The sequence below is a fragment of the Tamandua tetradactyla genome, chromosome 7 (genome assembly GCF_023851605.1).
Source record: "Tamandua tetradactyla isolate mTamTet1 chromosome 7, mTamTet1.pri, whole genome shotgun sequence".
Classification (NCBI taxonomy): domain Eukaryota; kingdom Metazoa; phylum Chordata; class Mammalia; order Pilosa; family Myrmecophagidae; genus Tamandua; species Tamandua tetradactyla.
In genome coordinates this window covers 7,388-32,376 of record NC_135333.1, presented here as the reverse complement: position 1 = coordinate 32,376, position 24,989 = coordinate 7,388, and the positions used below count along the sequence as shown (strand labels likewise).

Here is a 24,989-nt window from a genome sequence, read left to right as displayed (position 1 = left end):
GAGACAACACAGAGATGTTTAGAGATGCAGAAGGAAAGTGTGCCTGGGGAAGCTCTCAGAAAACCAGAAGCCACAAGACCAGCAGATGTCACCCACATGCCTTCTCAACTAAAAGAGGTGTTCTGGACCATCAGACCTTCTTCAGTCAAGGTATCTTTCCCTGGATGCCTTAGTTTGGACATCTTCATGGTCTTAAAACTGTAAATTTGTAATTTAATAAATTCCCTTTAGGAAAGCCAACCCATTTCTGGTATATTGCATTTCCAGCAGCATTAATAAACTAAAACAGTATGGCCAGCCAAATCCTTATTACTGAAGGATTTGTAGAAGAGAAAGCCAAGGAGAAGAGCTGGAAGCTAGAATTCAGCAGAACTGGAAGAGAAAGGAGAGGACATCTCGGTGTGATAGAAATCCAAGGACCCCAAGGATTACCAGCCAGCCAGAACACTGCTGACACTAGGAGGAATCAAGCCTTCTGGCCTCTGAAACCCTGAGACAATAAATTCTTATTGTTAAAGCCAAAGCCAGTTTGTGGCATTTGTCATAGCATCCCAGGAAGCTAAGACAGTGGGCAACAGCACATGGAGTGGCTGGGTACCATTGGCCCCTTCTTCCTGGTTCTTTTATGCTGAACGATAGACAGCAGTAGTGTTTGCTCCTAACCAAGAGCATTAAGTGTGGGTGCTTGGATTGGAGGCACCCTGGGTGTGGGCAGTAGCTGGAGGAGGTAGAGCCTTCAGTGCAGAAATCATACTACTGACATTGCCCTTTCTGCATGGCACATCTCCCCTTTCCTTCCAATATCTGGAGGCTCCTGCATTAAACAGATACATTAGATACAAAGATAGGTGCACCACCAAAAATCACCAAAAACTTAAGGAAGCATCAACTCAATGAAAGAGAGACTCTGACTCCGTAAGTAAAACCACCTTCACCAAGGAAGCAGCAATAATGGAACAAACATGATTGGACTTTAAAAGAGAGAGAGTGGACATCCTCAGAGGGATAAGAGGAATTTATGTCCATAAAATAAGAACAGGCTGCTATTTCAGAGAACCAAATAGATATATTGGAAATGAAATATTTAATTGATATTTAAAAAAATAGATGGAAAGCAGATGCACACAGCTGAGGAATAAATTAGCACACTGGGAGTTTGAATTAAAAAATAGCTCAGAATGTAGTATAAAAGGCAGAGATTCAAAGTTTGAAACAAATGTTAAAAGATATGTATGCTAGACCTTGCAGTTTCAAAATAATCTATTGCTAGGATGTCTCAAAAGAGAGAACTGAGGGGATGGCTGGGGGTGGCAAAGGAGATAGGGAAGGAAAGAAAAGAATCAAAGAAATGGTCAAAGAAAGATAGGAATTGTTGGTTTGAAAGGACACATAAATAAGGAGGTTCCCTGGACATACAGAATGAAATTTCAGAATATTAAAGGTAAAGAGAAGGTTCTGAGAGGCTTTGGGGTGAATGCATATGGTTTATAGGTGTGCTGATTCTAGCTGGCTTCAGGAGCAATCCATTTCTGGGGAGGAACTGGGGTAGAGAAAGATTGATACTGTAATATAATTTTACATTTTGAAAATAAAAGTGAATTCCTGTTGGTTTGGTTTCCTTGGGAAACTCTTCTTGGTCGTTAGGGTGGAGAGCAGGTGTTATATAATTATCCTGGGGTGGTTCAGATTCTCTAAGATACGTGTAGGATGCTAATGTAAAGTCAAAGTGGGGTCTTTGAAATACTGGGCAATCCTGGTTTAGAAATAGCCCTGAAAAGGCTTTGTACCACCAACTATATTTGTAGCCTTTTCTGTTTCTCCTCTTCGGAGGGCAAGACCTTGTTTACTATCTTGGAGGACAGCAGTGACCTGAGGTTTCCTTTAAAAACCAGGGCTCTCCCATGGAATGGTTGACAGTTCTTACCTGGTGGCTCTGTTTAGGCTTGCTGATGGCATAACATCATTACTCATCTTCTACGCTGAGCAGGAGGGAATGCCATTTACGCTGGATAATCTTAACTAAGCAGGAGAGAAGAGATGCTGAGCTTTAGTTCATATTAAAACTGAATTGCAAGCGTCTATTTTATTGGTAACTCGATAACCTTGATTAACTGTGTGGATCATTGGAGAACTCAGCTTTATGGATGACTTTATTATGGAGCCATTAGCCAGGGAGCCTTAGCTCAGATCCTTTTGTAAAAGACTCCTCATGCTGAGAAATAGCCATCAGTCTTCCTGATGACTATTTTTTTTTTGCATGGGCAGGCAAAAAAAAGAGAACTCTGCTTGCTAGCCACCATGGCCCACCCCCTGCTGAGTATTTATGTAGGGATTTTCCTCTTTCTTCAGTTTAGAACGTTATACTTTATTGAACAAAAGGGCTCTGTGTTTCTAGCATTTTCCTTATGAACTCCCTATACTTTTCTTTTGTGATTTTAGAGGCCAGAGCCCATCAGTTGCTGAATTTAATTTGCCCCTGAGAGCTCACATGTTGGAAACCTATGGGATGGATCTGCACCTGTGCAAGGTAACCACCCTTCACTGCAGGGCACCAGGTAATGATTGTTTTGCACAAAATGAAAATTAGCGTTCAGCTTGGTAGACACCTCTAGGACATTTCCACAGCCTGACCCACAGGCAGGGACAACAATGTACTGCCAGGGACATGTTTTGGCAGTTTGTTCCCTTCACTGGAGTCTTCTAATTGCTCACTAATTGCTGTTTGAAGCCACATTTTCCTAAAGTCAGACATGGATTCATTCATCAAGTGGATGGTTTTATCCCTGAGAATAACAGCACCCAAACAGATTGACTTTCAAGACCACTGTCTATCAGAAATGCAGTCTCAAAAAAATGGGAAAGTAGAAGAAAAAAAAAAAGACTTCAAATTTTATTTTGGCGTTAGGGTTATTTTTTAAAAATTCCTTTACTCATTATCTAATGGTCAGTATTTCTCCTGAGTGTCCAAATACAGACCATCTGCATCAAACTCACCTGCCTCACCCCCCAACAAATGACTCAGAATTGCTGGGGGTGCTTTTGGGGAATCTGCCTTTTTAATATGTTCCCAAGGCATGAAGCACATGTTTTCCAGACAGATTTTATGCAAATTGTTCTCCTTTCCATTTCCTAAACTAACCAAGTTCCAACCAGACACCGATCCTAAGTCTGAACTAAGCTATATCAGTCAAACTCTTAAAAATAAGTTTTTGATTTGTACTGTAATATTTCTTTACCCAGATGAGAATGGCTAATAAGATTTGAGAAATCACTAGTTCTATAATTCTCAACATAGGCTACTTATGAAATACCTCGAGAGATTCATAAAACCTTGATGCCCAGGAAACACCTCATACCAATTCTATCAGACTCCTTGGGGATGAGGACAATATGTTATTATTTTTTAAAATTTACCAGATGATTTCAGCATTCAAGAAGGCAGAAAAGTGGTGCTGCTTGTCGGTAGCTACTTCTTTTACTGCCCACCTAATTATTTTAGAATATTTGTCAGCTGTCCTTTCCTAGTAATAGTATAAATCAGATTATTCCATTTGGCAAATTGTTTTTATGCACAGATGTGGCCTCTCTGGTTATTTTATTCATGATTTAGAGACTAATCTTATTAAGTAATTGTTATTTAGTTTTTGGTTACTTTCCTGTCATTTATCTATGAGATATTGCATTGTTCTGTTCTAGGCTGGAAGCAAATAGACTTTTCTGGGCGTATCTTTATTTGGAAATTGCCAGAAGACTTGTGCGAGATTGAGTCAAATTAGATTAGGCATCCATGGTTTGGTTTCATTGCATTGGAGAGCTAATGACCACCAAGCACAGTTTACCCACACTGCATGGCAGATCTGAGAGCTCAGGCAGCCCCGCAGACACTCGAAAGTTGCCAGAATAGTTTGGGATTAATCTGTATTTTCCCAGGAGTTCCTTGACAGGTGAAAGGTCTGTTACTCAAAGTCATGCATTCTCAGACCTCCACCCAAATTTTGGAAGTTCTGCCCTTAGGTCTCAGAAACTTAGTTTATTGTTAGAACCATTGGAATTAACCTGAAACTAGTATGAAGGCAAATAAGCATACCATTTATTGTTTATTTTCTTTTTTCCCTAATCCAAATAGGTCTTTATTTTTACTTTTTTTAGGATTCAACAGGCACAACAACATTTTTAGGATTCACTGCTGCAGGCTTTGTGGTATTCCAGGGAAATAAGAGAATCTATTTGATAAAATGGTGAGTGCTTTTTTTGGAAAACCTGTGTGCTATTTCTCTTAATCTTGTTTTGTTTCTTTTGGCTTGCTTTGGAAATGTCGTGTAGAATGCCTAGTATCTGTTCCTTTGTCTCAGAATTTCATCATAAAGGGATTTCTCATCTGTGAGTGAAACCCAGCTTAGTTTGCCCTTTATGTCATGGGAAAGTGGGTTTGTCAAGCTGAGGCAGCTTGACTCAGGAGATATGGGATGTGTCCCGGGCTCAGGGCTCAGCCTCCAGAAAGAATATGTCCAGAGGTTCCTCCTGCTACCTTCTGCTGCTCTGACCAAAAGGATACCTACCTTGTGGGTCAGGGCTGGGGTGAAGGGACAAGTTTTCTCAATATCCCCAGGACTTACTCTTTGTCCCTCATTCTTTATAGTCTTCTATTCTGTAAAATACTTTTCACTCTCAGACTTTGTTACCCTGTGCATCAGGGATGATGCTTTTGTCTAAAAGTTGCAGGAATGCTTACTCACAATGGCTTACAAATAAGAGGAGTGATTATCTCATCTCTCAAAGGTTCCAGAAGTAGGGTAGTCCCAGGGGGCAGTTAACTTCACTGCCCAGTAACACCATTTTCTTTGCTGCTATCTCAGTGCATTGGCTTCTGTCCCCAGGCCTTTGGTCAGGAGATGGCAATGTAGTTCTGGCCACCACCTCTTCATTCAATGTATATAGTATAACCAAGGCTTTCAGAGAGCAGCCCCCTCCATTGTCTCCTTAAAAACAAGGACAACTTTTTCCAAAGCTCTGTAGGAATTTCCTGCATATCTAATTGGCCAGGCTTAGGTCACATGCCCCTTCTTCTTCTTTTTTTTTTTTTAAATTTTTTTATTAATCAAAAAAAAGAAAAGAAATTAACACAACATTTAGAAATCATTCCATTCTACAAATGCACTCAGTAATTCTTAGTATCATCACATAGATGTATGATCATCATTTCTTAGTACATTTGCATCGATTTAGGAAAAGAACTAGCAAAACAGCAGAAAAAGATATAGAATGTTAATATAGAGAAGAGAATTAAAATAATAATACTAATAATATATATATATAAAAAGGAAAAAGAAAAAAAACAAAAACAAAAGATACAAACACACAAACAAACAAACAAAAAACCATATTTCAGGTGCAGCTTCATTCAGTGTTCCAACCTAGTTACATTACACTTAGGTATTATTGTGCTGTCCATTTTTGAGTTTTTGTACCTAGTCCTGTTGCACAGTCTGTATCCCTTCAGCTCCAATTACCCATTATCTTACCCTGTTTCTAACTCCTGCTGGTCTCTGTTACCAATGATATATTCCAAGCTGATTCTCGAATGTCGGTTCACATCAGTGGGACCTTACAGTATTTGTCCTTTAGTTTTGGGCTAGACTCACTCAGCATAATGTTCTCTAGGTCCATCCATGTTATTACATGCTTCATAAATTTAGTCTGTCTTAAAGCTGCATAATATTCCATCGTAGGTATACGCCACAGTTTGTTTAGCCACTCGTCTGTTGATGAACATTTTGGCTGTTTCCATCTCTTTGCAATTGTAGATAATGCTGCTATAAACACTGGTGTGCAAATGTCCATCTGTGTCTTTGCCCTTAAGTCCCTTGAGTAGATACCTAGCAGTGGTATTGCTGGGTCGTAATCCATTCTGCCATTCTATGTCTTTTGATTGGGAAATTCAGTCCATTAACTTTTAGTATTATTACTGTTTGGATAATATTTTCCTCTACCATTTTGGCTTTTGTATTATATATATCATATCTGATTTTCCTTCTTTCTACACTTTACTCCATACCTCTCTCTTCTGTCTTTTCGTATCTGACTCTAGTGCTCCCTTTAGTATTTCTTGCAGAGCTGGTCTCTTGGTCACAAATTCTCTCAGTGACTTTTTGTCTATAAGTGTTTTAATTTCTCCTTCATTTTTGAAGGACAATTTTGCTGGATATAGGAGTCTTGGTTGGCAGTTTTTCTCTTTTAGTAATTTAAATATATCATCCCACTGTCTTCTAGCCTCCATGGTTTCTGCTGAGAAATCTACACATAGTCTTATTGGGTTTCCCTTGTATGTGATGGATTGTTTTTCTCTTGCTGCTTTCAAGATCTTCTCTTTCTCTTTGACCTCTGACATTCTAACTAGTAAGTGTCTTGGAGAACGCCTATTTGGGTCTATTCTCTTTGGGGTGCGCTGCACTTCTTGGATCTGCAAATTTAGGTCTTTCTTAAGAGTTGGGAAATTTTCAGTGATAATTTCTTCCATTAGTTTTTCTCCTCCTTTTCCCTTCTCTTCTCCTTCTGGGACACCCACAACACGTATATTTGTGCGCTTCATATTGTCATTCAGTTCCCTGATCCCCTGCTCAAGTTTTTCCATTCTTTTCCCTATAGTTTCTGTTTCTTTTTGGAATTCAGATGTTCCATCCTCCAGTTCACTAATTGTAGCTTCTGTCTCTTTAGATCTACCATTGTAGGTATCCATTGTTTTTTCCATTTTTTCTTCTTTGTCCTTCACTCCCATAAGTTCTGTGTTTGTTTTTTCAGATTTTCTATTTCTTCTTTTTGTTCAGCCCATGTCTTCTTCATGTCCTCCCTCAATTTATTGATTTGGTTTTTGAAGAGTTTTTCCATTTCTGTTCGTATATTCAGCATTAGTTGTCTCAGCTCCTGTATCTCATTTGAACTATTGGTTTGTTCCTTTGACTGGGCCATATCTTCAATTTTCCGAGCGTCATCCATTATTTTCTGCTGGTGTCTGGGCATTTGATCAGATTTCCCTGGGTGTGGGACCCAGCTGGTTGAAAGCTTTTTGTGAAATCTCTGGGCTCTGTTTTTCTTTTCCTGCCCAGTAGGTGGCGCTCGTGGCGCTCGTCTGTCTGCACGGCAGTCGGCCGGGAAACCGCGCGTGGAGGCGGGGGTCGCTGGCTGCCGCGGCTTGGGAGAGTGCCGGTCCTAATTGCCCAGCTGGCCCGAAACGCCAAGCATGACGGGAGGGCCCCGCTATCCAACGTTCCCAGTCAGACCGGGGAGCCACGTGCGTGGAGGGGACCCCAGTCCCCAGCCACCCGGCCGGGAAAACGCGCGCCCCTTGGGTATCTCACCACAGCAGATTCTCCCTGCCCGTTCAGCTGTTCCAGAATGGGGTACACTGTCTTTTTGGTCTCTGTCGTGACTCCGGGAGCTGTTTCATATTGTTTCTGTTTCTTTAGTTGCTTTTCTGGAGGAGGAACTAAGACCCGCACGTCTTACTAAGCCGCCATCTTCTCCGGAAGTCCTCTTGCCCCTTCTTCTTAAGTCAATACCTATGGAGAAGAATGAGATGTGACTGGGTTGATCCAATCAAGAGTCATCCTCTTTAGGCTCGGAAGGGGGTAATCTGCATGAGCACATGACTTGAGGAAATGTGAGTTCTAGGTTGTGAAGTAAAGTTCTTTGTAAAGTAAAGTAAAGGTTCTTCAGTACAGAAATGGGGGGATGGATTATGTCCATTCAAGGGGAAAAATGATTTTGGTAAAGCATGAGAAAGGCTGAATGCCACATATGCATTGGAACTTTGTAAAAGCTTAGTCTTGCTCATACTTACACCTTAACTCAGATCCCTCCTGGACAGCCCCTGACAGGTTTGTCATCCATGCATCTCACTGGGTGGTGGGCTGACTCCTGCAGTCTGAGCCTTTGAGTCTGAAGCTCTTCCTCAATGAGACAATTGACTCCCCCCAACTCTGTGCAGGAAACACATTCTTGCATCTCCATGAACCTCAGTTTCTTGGTTCTGTTGCCTTCAGGATTTCTTCCAGCACCTCTTTATCAAGTCCCTCCTCCCCCACTATCCTTTTAGCACGTTCTTTTTAGCAACTGCCTTGCTTTCAAACCTTCTCTACTAGATTTGCAGCCTTCAGCTAATGCCACACTACACTCCATACACCTGCCTCTCCTTTCTCTGATCACACCTACCTTTCTAAGATCCTTGATTTCTCTAAATAGCTTCCTTGCCCTCTCTATTTACCTCTTACTCAATTCATACTTTTGAGCCCTCTCTGTGTCTTCTTGCTCTTTTCTTCCAAAATTAGCATTCTCAGAATTCTTATTTGCCTTTAATAAACCTCTGGGCATCTCTGAGTCTGTTAACTTATCCATAAAATGGGGATCAGTAATATCTGGCTGCCTTACAGGGAAGGAAGTAGATGGGGAAGAAACAAATGAAATAATTCATGTGAGAGGGCTTTGTGATAGGCTGTGATTTGTAAACTATAAAGTGGTGCCATTATCTGGTTTTTTTCTCTGTATTTTCAGCAGCTTGCAGAGAAGCTCCAATTATTAAAAATCCTTCAGCCCATTTCAGATTAGGTTCCCCACAGAATAGGAATCCCTGTAGATTCCTACTGATGGAGGAGAACATGCATAATTTGGGAATTTTCTCTATCCTATAAAAGTCTTCCAGGTACTGAAGGGAGCTAGATCCTTAGGATTCTGAATTGCCTGAACCCTGGAGTAGTTAAAATAGAACATGACAAGTCTCAAGTTCAGGTTAGTTGACAGTTTCTCCCCTCCTTGGGCCTCATCTTTTTCCTGGGAGCACTGAAGTGTTGAGATGGACATTCTCTGGACTATTTGCTTCTGAGCTCTGCATCTTGTCTACATCTTATTGGTGTGTCTGGTTTGGTGATGAGGTTGACTCCATCCCTCCAAGTCTCTGCTTAGACACATGTGTTTAAAACAACTGTGTACATGATAGCAAAACATATCGTCTCTCCACATTAATCATACCTGGGTTTTGTGTTTAAAACTTCCACTGAACATTGTCCCTTGCACTAACCCTTTTAACTAAATTAAAAGAGCTTAATGTGATCTCACTGCTCATTTTCTTCTTGAAAAAGCACATGGGGCAACACATCACTATATGGAAATTAGACCAAAGAAACAAAACTAGAATTCTTTCCCTTCTCCTTACATTTATCTTCCCACCAAGGAAGTGACCTGGAGTTACATTTTAGGCAGGTTTTTATCAAGCAGCTCCTTAGCATGAACCCTAAAACCACTCTTTTGAACACAATTTGTCATTCCTCACATTGATCTCACAATTTCTTTTGCATCTGAATACATAATAAGTTATTTCTTTTTATAAATGAGTTCTTTTCTAAATGGGGAGGGTAAGAGTGAAAATTTTGCACTGTGGTGTATGTGATTCTTGGAGATGGTTTTGAAATGAGAGAGAAAGGTACTATGAATTCATATCAGTTCATTAGCCAAAATGAAAAGAATCACCTTCTTCCCACTTTGTCAAGTGGGCTGGGCAGTTCATATTGTTTTGGTCATTAATGCTCACTCATGAACATTAATCTCTAGAGTGCTATAGTAGAAATGTGCAGGCTAAATGTAAAAAAATGCAGTAAGTAATTCTGAGTTGCCTACGGATCCTCTCCTGGGGGAAAAAAATGCTGTATATTTCACCTGGGGCTCTTCGCTGCTCATTAGGCCTTCACCAATGATAAGATAATATCTAGTTATGTTGCAGTCTGCTTGGCATTTGTGTGTCAGCCTAACTCCTATTTGTGAGTCAGCCAGATTCCAGTCTTTCCTATGGGAAAGCCAGGTACCTTGTTTAACTGCCATTTGTTTTTCTTCTCACCCAAAGAGATTTCCTTTTCTTAGGCCAGATGTCTGCAAATTGAAGTTTGAAGGAAAGACATTTTATGTGATTGGCACCCAGAAGGAGGTCAGATACTTCTTTTCTAACTACCTGTTGTGTGTGCACATGTGAGGGTGTGTGCATGAGAGCCATTCAATAATGAACTGTGCCATTAGTATTGTAGCCAAAAAAATCTGATTTTGAAATTTGTGATGATAATGGAAGCTATATGCTGAACACATTTGAGTTAAATAAAAAAATTACCTCTAAGACTTAAGAATAAAGTCAGTGAGCAATGCTGCCTATATACCCTTGTATAAACATTAGACTGGAATATCATTGAGATAAAAACACCCTTATCACTATAATTTCCCAACATTCAGAAAAAAGTCAGGAACACTTACAAAGCTAGATACCAACAAATGTTTTTTTTTTAAGTCCTTAAGTGTTGCCAGATATAGATTAGGTTCACCAGTGAAGGCAGGAGGTCATTACTGAAACTAGGTGTGGAAGTTTGCAGAGTCCCTTCGGCCTAGTAACTAGGCTCAAGGACTAGTTACTCAAGGAATACAAATAAGTTTTTAGGTGAATCCAGCTCTGATAAATGGGTAGTCAATACCTGGAGTGTTGAGAAGAATTGTGAGACTGATTTTTATCAGAAACAGGGCCTAGATAGATTAGTGATGTCTGCAAAGTGTGAGGGAAGGGGATACCATTCCAACAACACTTTAAGAACATTCATACCATGTGTAAATGCACATCTGTTTGGTATGAGGTTGCATATACATAGGTAAATACCTGAAGGAAAAACTGAAAACATGAATGGTATTTAACATGCCATGTCCTTTCTTGTTTTGTTTTTTTTTTATTAAAAAAAAGCCATGTTGGCATTCCATACTTCAACACCAGCTGCCTGTAAACATCTTTGGAAGTGTGGGGTAGAGAACCAGGCCTTTTTAAGTAAGTAGCTTTTATTCATTTAATCATAAGGTTTAAAAAGCAAACATGAAGGGCGGACCATGGTGGCTCAGTGGCAGAGTTCTTGCCTGCCATGCCAGAGAACTGGGTTTGATTCCGGGTGCCTGACCATACCAAAAAAAATCAAACATGGAACCCTTTATGTTTTATAAATGACTGCACATTCATTTCTTTTAATTCATGCCTTTTAATTACATTTACATAAATTATACACTTGATGCATTGTTCAGGACAATTAAATTTTGAGAAATAAACACCTCTAGCATGATAAATTGCCAACCCCTATTGTCCAACAAGTCCTGAGCTCTGCATTGGGCATGTCTCATAGAATGGCTCTTTTCTTCTTCCCTCTGTTTCTTTTTCTTCCCTCCTTCCTTCCCTTCTTCTCTCTTTCCTTCTTTCTTTTCTTTTCTTTTTTCTGGCATTGCTATGTCCATTTCCATGCCAGTGTTTGGGTGGCCTCCAAAGCAGACCCTTAGATGATGAGTTTAGTGCATATATTTTAATTGGGATGTAATCCCTGAACATATTACTAGGGGAGTGAAGAGGTGAGCAGAAATAAACCATACCAGATGCAGCTCTGTTGGAGAACTTTGGAAGACAGTAAAACATGCCTCAAAATTTTCCCAACTGATGGGCAGAGAGGCTGGACTGTCTGTCTACCAAATTCCCACTTGGTTTGCTTGAGGGATGTTCTAGTTTGCTAGCTTCCAGAATGCAATATACCAGGAACAGAATGGCTTTTTAAAAGGGGAATTTAATAAGTTGCAATTTTACAGTTCTAAGGCCGAGAAAATGTCCCAATTACAACAAGTCTATACAAGTATCCAACCAACCAAAGGCATCCAGGGAAAGATACCTTGGTTCAAGAAGGCCAATGAAGTTCAGGGTTTCTCTCTCAAGTGGAAGGGCACATGGGGAACACAGTCAGAGTTTCTCTGTCATCTGGAAAGGCACATGCTGAACATGGTGTCATCTGCTAGCTTCCCCTGGCTTCCTGTTTCATGAAGCTCCCTGGGAAGTATTTTCCTTCTCCACCTCCAAAGGTCGCTGGCTGGTGAAGCTTCTTCTAGTGGCTATATTGTTCTGCTTTGTTCTATCTGACTCTCCCATTCTCCAAAATGTTTCCTCTTTTGTAGGACTTCAGAAACTAATCAAGACCCACCCAAATGGGTAGAGACATGTTGTCACCTAATCCAGCATAACAAACACTCTTGATTAAATCACATCTCCAGGGAGATGATTACAGTTTCAAACATACAGTATTGAATAGGGATTCTTCTACCTTTATGAAATGGGATTTAGATTAAAACACGGTTTTTCTAGGGGACATGCATCCTTTCAAACCATCACATTTCACCCTCTGGACCTTAAAAAAGACGTTTTCCCCAATACAAAATACATTCGTTCTATAACAGTATCAAAGAATCTTAAGCCATTCTGGTAACATTTCAAATACAAGATTAATCCAAGATTAAAATCAGTACAAAGTCTCATCAGAGTTAGTTGAAGGCATGAACAGTCCAAAGGTAAATTTTCTCCATTTACTCTGGACCTTTGAAAACTCATAGCAAGTTATTTGCTGTCAACATACAAAGGAGGAATTGTCATGGGGTACATATACGCATTTCCATAGGAAGGAAAGAACACAGGGGTAACTGGACCCATACAGTTTTGAAAACCTGCAGGGCAAAGTCATTAGATTTCAAAGTCTGAGAATCATTTATCCTCAGGGTCTCTGAAAGCGGCAGTCCCACCCTTTCCAAGGGCTTACACAGAGACCTGCCTTTCTCTGAATGCAACCTTGGGGGACATTGGTGAGATCATCTTTTCCCCAGCTCCACCCTCTCCAAGCATCAGGGCTGCACACAGGCTCTCTGCCATCTCTGGGGCACATGCTCAACCCCTCCATGTGGTGGCAGTCAGGTTCTCCCCAAACCCCAAGGAATGTACTTCACCCTCTCCAAGGCCTGAAGCAGCATGACTCTTCCACTGCAATGAGGTGGAAGGCCCACCCTGTGCCTTTGGGACAAACTCACCCTCTCCACAGGCTTGGGTGGGTCTGCTCTCTTGGCCCAGGGCTTCTTGACTTCAGACCTCAGCCTCCATGGTTTTGCCTCTGAAGTTATTTTTCCTCCAATGTGTCCCTTCTCTGAACCCCCCAGTCCTGCCTGGCAGTGGCTCTGTTTATACAGATCTCACAGCACTATCGTTGGCTTTCTATGTAGTAGCCTTGGATTGTGCCCCTCAGACATAAGGAGTTTCCACAAATCCTTCCTGGATAACTCCATGTCTGATCCTGGCTTTCTCTGAAATGGTTGACTTGTTCCACATCTGGTCAAATCCTCATGTGAAGCACTATTCTCTGGGGTCTCCCTTCCTGGAAGCCCAGAATTTTCCAGGACATCAATTTCTAGTTTCTTTGTACCCACAAGTTCAGTTTTCAGCTTCTCTCTCTCCTGTCACATTTCATTATAAGCTATGAGGAGAAACCAGGCTGCACTTTCCACATTTGATTTGAAGATCTCTTCTGCTAAACATCCAAGTTCATGGATTTTAAAATCTACCTTCCAGCCAAATCCACTAGTCAATTTTGCCAGGTTATCTGCCATTTTAAAACAAGGCTAGTCTTCCTTCTGGTCTATAATAACACATGGCTCATTTCTGTCTAAGGCTTTATCAGAAGTTTCTTTAGAGTCCACATTTCTACAACTGTCTCTTCAAAATTCTAGGCCTTCTCTATCAGTTTTCTCACAACTTCTCCAGATTCTCCCCTTATCCATTTAAAAAGCCATTCCTATATGTTTGGTATTTGCAAACTGCAGCAGCACCCCACTCTCTGGTACCAAAACCTGTTCTAGTTTGCTAGCTGCAGGAATGCAATATACCAGAAACAGAATGGATTTTAAAAAGGGGAAGTTAATAAATTGCTAGTTTACGGTTCTAAGGCTGAGAAAATGTCCCAATTACAACAAGTGTATAGAAATGTCCAACCAAAGGCATCCAGGGAAAGATACCTTAGTTCAAGAAGGCTGATGAAGTTCAGGGCTTCTCTCTCAAGTGAGAAGGCACATGGCGAACACAGTCAGGATTCCTCTCTCATCTGGAAGGGCACACACTGAACATGACATCATATGCCAGCTTCTTCTCCTGGCTTCCTGTTTCATGAAGCTCCCTGGGAAGTATTTTCCTTCTTCATCTCCAAAGGTCGCTGGCTGGTGGACTCTGCTTCTCATGGCTATGTTGTTCTGCTTTGCTCTATCTGAATCCCCACTCTCCAAAATGTTTCCTTTTTCATAGGACTTCAGAAACTAATCAAGACCCACCCAAATGGGTGGAGGTATGTCATCACCTAATCCAGTATAACAACCACTCTTGATTAAATCACATCTCCAGGGAGATGCTCTGATTACAGTTTCAAACATACAGTGTTGAATAGGGATTATTATGCCTTTATGAAATGGGATTTAGATTAAAACATGGCTTTTCTAGGGGACATACATCCTCTCAAACCAGCACAAGGGCTAATGTAGAGGACAGAGTTAATACTTTTTGGCCTTCTGATTAACCCTGAGTGTGAGTTTAATATGCTTCTGGAAATGAGAAGCAAGGTTTATTTGAGGGAACACCATCAAAGTGTAGGATCACAGAAAGTTGGAGCTGGATAGAGTCTTAGAAACTATCCATACAGCTCTCAGGTTTCAAAGGGGTTAAATTTCAGATCTTTCCTTTCAGTTCTAGCTTCTCTGCTTTGAGATTCCTTTGCTGATTGGTAGAGCAGTACTGATGGATGCAGTCAAGAATTCAGCCCTTTCCAATCCAGGGTATCAGCATTGTCCACTCCTGGATCTCACCAGATAGCTTTTGTTTAAAAAAAAACACTTTCAGGCTCCAACAAAAAACTGAGAGCACCAAGCCCTGTGTATCTCTCTCAATGCTGAGAACCTATTGTACCCATTAGACTCCTTTCCTCCCTCAAAATGCTGAGTCTCTGAAACTCCTGGACTTCAGCTGATGAGAAACTTCAGGAGAATGATGGCTTGGACACTCATTTTTCAAAATCTTTTTCAGTTGTAAGCAGAAGTATTGGCAAATCCCAGTATGGAAAAGAGATACAACAGAGAGGCTGTGGTTGTAGGTGGGAACCAGCTGATATTGTGGACTGGACATCCTTTATCTATTGCTTGCAGTTCCTCAGGAGCAGGGGTGACCAATTGTCCCAGTCTGCCCAGGACTTTCCCAGATTTAGCATTGAGAATCTTATGTCCCAGAAGCCTCCTCAGTCCTGGACATACAGGAACATATTTTGAAATCTTCTGGACAAGATGAGTTATAAAATACTGTGATGCTAGAAATGACAGGAAGAAGTGATGCCTTATCTGATAAATTTTCCCACAACCATCAAAGTGTCTGTGAGAATCTTTACCTCATCATATGCCCCCTATGGTATCTGGGGACTGGTAAAAATGATACACATGGGGCCCTGAAAAATCAGCATATCCAGACCTCCCCACATACATTATAGCATGTAACAGTGCTATGTTCCTTTTTATGGCTGAATATACCACATTTGTTTATCCATTCATCAGTTGATGAAACAATGGGTTATTTCTCCTTTTTGCCTTTTATGGACATTGCTCCTATGAACATTTGTACACAAATTTTTGTGTGGACAATTCTCTTGAATATATACCTAGTACTGAAATTCTTAGGTCAACTCTTTGAGGAACTGCCAGACTTTTTTGGAGTCTAAGCTTTTGGAATTCTTCCATTTACCTTTAGTGGAAATTATCTGCTCCCTGTTGCAGGCTAACTTAGCCATATTTAGTTAGTTAATTTGAATGATAATTTTCTCACAAATGAGGGAGTTGGTAGATGGAGTCATGAAACAAAGAAAAAAAAACACGGTATACCACAACATAGTGTTATTATGTCCATTTATGTTATTTATCTATCTCTCTAATTCGATCTGATCTCTCTAAGGGCAAAAACTAATTTCTGTTTATCTTTGTGTTCCCTGAAGTTCCTAGCACAGAACAGCATTCAAAAAACATTTACTGAATCATATTTTTTATAAGGTGTGGTTCTCTGTGTCATGATAGAGACCAAAGGGGAGATGAAAATAAAATCCTAGAGGAGGGGGTGAGTCTTGTTGCTGAGGGAACTAGAGGGTAGAAGACCCCTTCAGGTAGAGGAAAGACCTCATGGCCTGAGTAAGAGATGAAGCAGGAAGGTGGAAACATGCCTCAGGGAGGATGAGCATGCCAGGCTGGGGCAGAGGCTGGACACAGACCCTGGGACCAGAGGCAGAGAACTCAGAAACCCACAGCCAGGGTAAATTGGCAGCTGTGAAAAGAGAGGATTGTTGAGTGATGTTGGCGATCCATCAACAGGCAGATGGAACTGGTGCTACCAAAGGAGCACACCAGCACCATCTCAGTAAAGTCCTATTTGGAAGGACTTTGGTTCAGCCTTGAAGATCCTTTAGTGAAATGACATGGCCCCTACCAAAGAACAACTTAGAGGCATTAGTTAGCTATTTTGCAACATGTTGTTTTATCCCATGAGAGAGAGTCAGTTGGTAGATGAAGTCAAGGATCAATGCCAAAACAAGATTGTAAAGAGAGGGGAGAGAGGCAGAAACCCCCACAACCTTGGAGGAAGGTTTGTTTGACACATCTGGCAGCTAGCAGAGAGGTCAGTTTAATTATTGAGTCATTGACTCGGCCAACTGGGGCGTATCAAAGAAAACACTTTCTCTTGCTTGTGGGTGCTCCTGAAGACCTAACTGTGAGCACAAGTGACAGGGACAGGTCAACCCAAGTCCTTCCCTTAACACCTCTATCTCAGTTAGACCAGACTACCTGTTACAGTTTCTACCACTAAGATTTCCAGAATCTTTTGTTCTACCATTATCCCATAAACATCCCTGCTTCTTATGAAGAAAAAAAGATGTGACTTGTCTGACCCAGCTGTGTGCCCTTGGTCCAGGTGTGAGGTGCTGTCTGGCCTCAGTCTTCTCATCTGTAGAATGGAGGACAGGAATGCAAGCACACATTGCAACATGGGGAAGCTAGAGTGACCTTCAGAAGCAGACGGACTTGGGTTTGAATTGACTCTAGTTTACCAGCAATATACCCTAGAACAAAGCACTTAAACTCTTCAAGCCTCAATTGTATTGTTTTTCATCCATAAAATAGGCAGGTGACACACGCCTTTTAGAGTTTAGTTCTGCCAGGCACATGAATATTGGCTAAATATAGCTGCTGGTGCTACCACTATTAATATACCTCTATTAAAGGTGAAAATTTTCTGAGCATCAGCTGAACACAGAATCCAGCCCCTTTGACTCTAAAGGGCTCTAACCTGAGGGATGCATGCCCATTTCCTCTACTGCTCCTACCCATTTCGCACGCCATGCTTCCAGCTCTGTCAAATAGGCACTGCATTTTATTGGTTTTGGCTGGCACTGCAAGACCCTAGTCTTGTTTCCTGGCTTGGAAGTGGTTTGCTCCTTCCTGTTTTTTGCTTCACTTGCCATGGGTGCAGGGGGGCCTCTGAATTGCCCTGTGTGCTTTTTTTTTTTTTTTCAACCCACGCATGTGGGTTGAAAGCCTTGATTCTGAGATCTACTGCTGGGGAAACAGAGCCCAGTAAGAGAAACTCAGAGTTTTCTTCCCGCTCCAGACCCCAGGGGATCCGTGCAACTGACCTAGATAGTCACCATGCAGAAGCTTCCTTTATGCTGTGTGTTTCTAGGTGTTGCCACCCCCACAGGGCTGGTGTTCCCTGTTTCTGAGTACTGACTCACTGCAAGCTCCAAGAGGGCTCTAGAGGTGCCCTGATGTTTTGATTCAATGAGTCTTTATCTCATACCTGGGTTATGCACTGTCCTAGACCTTGGGCATTCCAGGAAACTCACATGCCACCCTCTCTGCCCTAAATTTCATGTGGAGTTTTGTGCAGGGCATAAAGTCAGTCCTAATAAATGGAGCTTTTTGTACATTTTGTCAAAGGAATAATATTATGCTTGGTAGATAAGAGGCCAGACTAGCTCTTTAAACATGTTCTTCTCGAACCTTAATGAGCACATGGAATACCTGAATGTCATGATAAGATATGGGTTCTAACTCAGTAGCTGTGGGCTGGCCAAGAGAGAGCCTTTATTTCTAATGTGTTCCCAGTGGCTGCTGGTGCTGCAGGGCCAGGGACCACAGTTTGAGCAATAAGGTTCTAGTTGTGTTTTTTTTTTTGTATGCTGTATGGTGGGGGTCACATTTCATTCATGTTCCTTGTGACCATGTTATTGCAGCACTATGTGTTGAATTTTGGGGGGGGGAAGTACATAAGTTGGGAATCAAACTGGGGTCTCCTGCATGGCAGGGGAGAGTTCTCCCACTGAACTTCCCTTGCAGGCCTGAGCAAGAAGTTTCTAAACAGTTCTTCTCAACCCTGACTGCACACTGCCATCCCCCATGGGGGCTTTACAAAAATACCCATGGATCTGGCTGCCCCAAGACCCAATTAAACCAGAACCTGGGCCAACATAAAAGCTTGGACATGAATCATCATAGCAACAGTATTCACAATAGCTAAAACGTAGGAACAAGTCAAGAGTCCCCTGACTGAGGATTGATAAATGAAAGTGGTATATCCATACAGTGGACTATTTTTGGCTATAAAAAGAATAAACTTTTGATACATGCTGCAATACAGATAAACCTTGAAAGCAGTGACCAATGTCAGACACAAAAGACCACATACTGTATGATTCCATTTTAATTAATTAATTTAATTAATTAATTTTCATGGGCAGGCACCAGGAAATGAACCCAGGTGGCAGGCAAGAACTCTGCCACTAAGCCACCATCCTACCGCCCTGATTCCATTTATTTGAAATGTCCAGAATAGGCAAAGCCATAGAGACAGAAAGCAAATTAGTTGTTGCCAGGGCCTGGAAGAAGGAGAAGTTGGTGAGGGGCTGCTTAATGAGTATGGAGTTTCTCATTTGGGATGATAAAAAAATGTTTTGGAATTAGAGAGTGCTGACCTATGTACAACTTTGTGAACATACTAAAAGCTGCTTGTGGTAATTGAATTATAGCTTGATAAAACTGTTATTTATAAACAAAACAGTAGTTAGGGTGAAAGTTCTAGGTATTGGTAATAATAAAGGTTTTCCTGGTGATGCTAGTGTGCAGCCTGGGGTTGAAAACATTTCTGTGAAAAGTCTCTAAGTAGGGTCCCTGGACCAGCATCAGCACCACCTGGGAACTTATTAAAATGCGGATTCTGGAACCCCATCTGAGACTTTACTGAATCACAAACTTGTGTTTTAAAAAACCTTCAGATGATTCTGAAGCTTGCTAAAGTTTAAGAACCTGTCTGATTAGAGCATTGTCTTTAAAACACTGACAGCAGCAGTCCTGGGTTTGCAGCTTGGTTCTTCCAGCTTCTATCATGTGACTAGAGTTTTAAGTGACTTAAGCCCCCTGTGCCTCAGTTTCTTCGCCTAAAATTGTAGCTCACTTCCTCCTGGGGGCGGGGGGGGGGGGGAAAGTGAAGGTGGAGAGTATTAAGTGGATTCATCTATTTAAAGTGATTGGGAGATTGCAAATGTTGTTTCATTAGGCTTGCTCCAGAAGCTGTAAACCGTGATTTCAATGGGAAATTGCATGATGAAATCTAGCAGTGGCCTTTTTGAACCATCCAGTGTCCCCCAAGCACCTCCCCTGACCTCCATCCTCAGCCCCTACAGTGGCAGGTGCCAGTGAGGAGAGTTGTGCTCCCACACCAATGTCATGGGATACTAACATGCAGTGAACACTGCATGTTCCAGTCAATGCTCCGAGTGTTCTCACATGTTGCTCTGTGAACACACAGTTCAGATGCCAGGACTGGCCAGGACTCTCTAGTGCCACGAGAAGGGGGCACTAGGCCCTGTCACAGCTCTATGTGTTTCTGGGGGGGTTGGGGGGAGGCAGGATGTGGGGTGGGGGTGGGGGCTGGAGGTCAGCAGCAGTAGAAAGGTGACTTTTGACCAGATCACTGTGTTCATACACAGTTGTTCTCAAGTCAAGTGTTGGCCAATTTGGAACTGTCTGGATTTCCCCTGTCTAGTCTGGATGTTTGAGAAGAGTCAAGGCTTCTGTGTTGGAATTTTGATGGGGAGTTGGAGATACAAGTGGGGAGAAGGCAGGCAGGGAGAGATAAAGGTAAAAGGCTAGAGGGGAGAGAATTGCTTTGTTAACTAGGATGTGAATTCCTTAATTTTCTTCTAGGCATGTTGACGCGAGAACCTGGTAAAGGGGGTGCCTGGACCCTTTCTGCTAGAGGTAAGGAGTATTAAGGTTCTTTTATTTGCTTTTAGAATGTTTAACACCATTTCCTGGCATCTCTGTGATTTAGAGGATTTGATCTAGTAACTCAGTAGTGAAAAGGCAATGCAGAGCTTTGAGAGTGACGTTCAGAAGGAAGGAAGGAGGAATGAAGGCAGGCAAGCAGGAAGGGAGGGAGGGAAATGTTTACAATGAGCAGGTCCCATGCTAAATGCTTGCATGTCATTTAATCTCATTTACTCCTCCCCAGAACCCTATGAATTAGACATTGCTACACCCTTTCCCTTTAAAAATGCGTGGTGAAAATGAGGCTCAGAAAAGCTAAGTTCATGACTGATGCCACCAGCTAGAACAAGTAGGAGTCTGGGCCACTGCTCTTTCAGGTTAAATGCCACTTCTTGGTGATCCAAGAAGAATTTGGGGATGCTGACATTCTCAAATGTAAGTGAGATGATGGGCTGCTTGAGAATCACATTGGGGTGCTTGATTAAAATGCAAATTCCCAGTCCCCTCTCCAGACCTACTGAATTTGAACCTGTAGTAATCACTCCTGAAAACTGCTATTTTTAGCATCTTCTCCAGCCGCTGCTGCTGCACCACCCAGTGTGGGAATTCCTGGCTTCTGGTACTTTAACTTGGTCACTTTTCTCCTCCCTCTGTCTGCTTCCCTCCCTCCTACTTCCTGAGTTTTTCAATTCCCAGGGGGTTTAGCTTCATCAAGTCCCCAGAATAAACAACTTTGTTAAAATCCCATTAAAGATCTCTGCTGAAGCATTCTCAGAGTTCACTTGAATGTCTGGGAGGGCAGGGAACTGGCGGTAACACTCCAGGAAGAGCAGATCTGAGCAGATCAAGTGACATTGACAGCCATCAAGGGGTATCAGCTGTCGAGGAAGAAGCACATGCTTTGTTCAGTGCTTTCATCCTGGATGGACAGATTTTTACTCTCTGATGGAGTGTCTCTTCTGTCCTGTTTTTCTTGACGTACTTCAGGGTTTTCTGTGGACACAGTGCAACTCTGAGGTCCCCCACGATGAGGCAGGTCTGTGTCTAAGGAGAAGGAAGAGGCCCCTTCCTGAGGCCTGGAAGGGAGGGAACTGTGATGGAGCCAGTGGAGAAAGAGCTGCCCATTTCTCCTTAGTGAGATGCCTCCGTGACCGCGTCGAGGTCACATGGGCTTATAACTGTTGGGCTTATTTCACACCCCTTTGAGGTTTGGGTATCTCTTGAGTTTCAAAAAACCCCAATGAAGGCCCTCCTTCATTTCCTTTATAACCAACTGTGTTGCCCTGAGGATTTTTAGGAACCTATTACTGAAAGGAAAATAAATAAACAAAAGCAAAGCAGAAACTGAAATCATTGCCCTCCCCACTACATAGGCCATGAAATCCAGGGGTGAAAGTCTCCCTGGCAACATGGAAGATGACTCCCAGGGATGAATCCAGACCTAGCACCATGTGATCAACAATTCCATCCTGACCAAAAGGGGTAAAAGAAGTGTAATTAATAAAGTATCAGTGGCAGAGAGAGTTCAAATAGAGTTGAGAGGTTACTCTAGAGGTTGCTCTTATGCAAGCTTCAGGTAGACCTTGCTACCTAACCTGCCAACCCCCAACCAGGACCATTCCAGACAATCCTAAAGAACACCTAGGGCAATATTTAAGATTCCACAAGGATTCCAGGCACTAGAGTAACTTTTCAGAAACCTACCACCTCCAGATGGGTCCCTGGTCCAAATAAGTCTTGAAACCCAGCCAAGCCTCTCCAGAACATCAGATAGTTCCATCCCCTCTACCACAAATTAGTGACAGACCCTTCCAATAGCAAAAATTTAGAATTGCCATAGCCCAAACAACCCCAAAGAGAGGTATGGAAAGGTCAAAAGTGATGGTGGAATTATACATAAAAGATAGGACTTAACAACTGAATATGAATGCTGAATCATTAAATTGATACCTCTTTGAGTCTCCAGTATTTTAGAGCAGCTAGAAGTAAAAACCTAAAATTATGAAACTGTAATCCATGTGAAAGTCTGACATATGTTCTACAACTAATTGTGGTGCTGTGCTTTGAAATTTATAGCTTTTTTGTATATATGTTATTGTTCACAAAAAAGAAGGAAAAAAGTCAATTATGATGATAAAAAATGTTTAAGCCCTCTAGCATCCTGTATTCTGGAGCAGCTAGAAGGAAAAATAGGAGAGGTTCATGTGGTAGCCCATGACAAATTCTGGAATCTGTCCTGTAACCACTTGAAGAGTGCTTTGAAAATTATTGCTTTTTCTCTTCTTTGCTTTGTATATATGTTATACTACACAATAAAAAAAAGTTAAAAAATAAAAAAGCAAAGCAGAGGTTTCTTTGCAAGGTTTCACTTCTGGTGTCTCAGGAACAACTGCCATGAAGATGGAGAGAGGAGAAGCTGACTGCCCTTTTCCCAGGCTCCAGTAATAATAGGAAGAACCCCACAGCTCTCTTGGGCTCAGGGTCAGACAGGCACAGAGTAGACATGTCCTCACAGAAGGAAGCTCAGCAGAGCTTGCTGGTGATTTTTGTCTTCTTGACTGGGTGTGGTCTGCCATGCAGCTCTGGCTTGCAGTGGTGGGACCCCAGCCTGTGGATCCAGGTGCTCCCCTCTGTTCTGGGGGCCCCCACGGCATTCTCTCTGGAGCCCTGCTTTGACATAGCCCTCTCCTCAGGTATGTCCCCCTTCCCTGACCTTTGGACTGTACTTATATTTGTAGTCAATGCCACTCTCATCCTTTAGGTTATTTACAGATGTGAAGGGGGGAGGAGTTCCTTGCAAAGTGTTACAGTGGCTTTCTACTGTTGATAGAAACCAAAATTCTCATCAAGGACAACTTAAAGGTCATGTTCTGAAAAACTTGACTCTGGCTATTTCTCCACGTTTGCCTCATTCCACTGTTTATCTTTCTTCATTTAAAAACATCTCCCTCAGCCCATCACCACCACCACCACCATGAATAGGGTGGAGAAATGCACATCTGGCCTTCTTTTTAGTTTCTTGAATGTTCTGATTGGCCACAGCTCAGGGCCTTTGGACCAGCTGGGCCTCTGCCAAGAATATCCACCATCCTCCCTGGTTAACACCTTCCCACTTCTGGACCCCCCAACACAGACAACCCTTCCTCAGGACACCTTTTCTATTCCCCCACATTAGATCAGCAGACCCCCCCACCCCCACCCCAAGCTCTCATTGCATCTTCTCTTCATAGCATGTGCCATAGCTGGCAATTTACATTCATTTGCATGGTTATTAGATGAATCTTCATCTCCCCCCACTCTGGACCTAACACTCCGTGAATGCAGAGACCACGCGTGTTCCTGCATGTAGCTGGGGCACAGAACATGGTAGCACAGGTCAACAGTTGGCAGTGTGGCTGGTTGATGGCTTCAGGAAACTGGGGACCGCTGCCCCCTTGAAATACCAGCCATGGCCCTGGCTGTGTACAGATCTTGGCTTAGAATTCCACACAGCCTGATATTTTTTTTTTCTTTAGAGATTTTTGGCTCTCATTATTTTAAATGATCCTGAACTCTGGGAGATGGACTCCTTCTAACTTGCTGGATTTTACTGCATAAGCTTTGCATTTGATGGGAATGCAGGCAGCCTCCAGGCTGTAGCCTCTGGCAGCCTGTGTTCTAGATTGTTTTTCTGAGAGCTGTTGTTTTGTTCTTATTTACGGGTATGCCTCGGTGGCGCTGAATCAGGGCTTGGCTGGGATTTTTGTCCCTCATATGTCTTAGTCATCTACCAGGGCTGGCTCTTTTAAAAGGGCGCCAGGTCATGGTGACTGAAGCAGAGAACACAGAGGCCAGTGACATGTTTCCATGGTGACATGGCCCCTTGCTTACTCCCTGGGCACTATGCCACAGATGGGTTCTTTGTGACACAGTGACCTATATTGCTGGGAAGCTTTATTCTGCTGCCGTGTTGATACCAGCACATGCAAGAAAGTGCTCTCAGCACTGGTGAACTAGATGTTGTGTCAAAAAAAAATGCCATGCAATAGCTTTCAAATAGCAATTGGGAAGGAATCCATTCTAATCAATATCCTGGCATTTTCTGCAGAATACCTCATCAGTAATGAGCTATGAAATCCAGTATGTGGCTCAGAATTCTTAAAAAAACGAGAGGAAGTAACATACAAAATATCAGATTGCAACACGCGTAGCAAAAGTAACTGTTTTTCCATGAAACTTTTCTTTCAGTTTTGTGTGTGTGTGTACTGAGTCATGATATAAGATGTTTTTCTTTCATGCAGTTAAAACAATTGAACAACCACAGCTGCGTAGCATATCCTACTTGTGCTTTTCAATGTCATTACCATCTCTGCCCTGCTTTTTTCTTAAAGGTATGCAAAATCCAGTCAGATCAAGACCGTGTCAAGTAGCAAGATATTTTTTAAAGGAAGTAAATCTTGATATAGGTGAGTACTGCTGATTCCATTCCGAGAGTGGTGTTGGGCTGGGGGCTGTTTGGAGATCTTGCTTTTGAGTAAGTGTGCTTTGGCTGTTGCCCCTGTCTTAATCTTCCTCTTTTCACTCCACTCACCTCTTCAGAGACTCTGTAGTATCTTCCCCATATGGAAGAATAGACAGGGTGGATTTCTAGAGCTGGGACAAACTATTGTGAAGAATTAAAAAAAAATTAAATGACATGCATGCATACCCTGTCCCTTCTGTTCCTGGCATCTGTGCAGAGATGCTGTGTTTCTGCCTTTTGCAGTGGTAGGGTTGCCAAAGAGGTGGTGAAGGCAAGTTCCAAA

General features: G+C 42.2%; 1 long non-coding RNA gene across 1 annotated transcript; it reads left to right on the top strand.

Moving 5' to 3' along the window:
* Positions 1–2,446: 2,446 nt before the first annotated feature.
* LOC143689430 (uncharacterized) lies at positions 2,447–24,658 on the top strand. Its single transcript, XR_013178784.1, has 6 exons — positions 2,447–2,555; positions 4,150–4,238; positions 9,907–9,970; positions 10,763–10,843; positions 20,143–20,196; positions 24,576–24,658. It is a non-coding gene; the product is annotated as an uncharacterized LOC143689430 (long non-coding RNA).
* Positions 24,659–24,989: the final 331 nt, after the last annotated feature.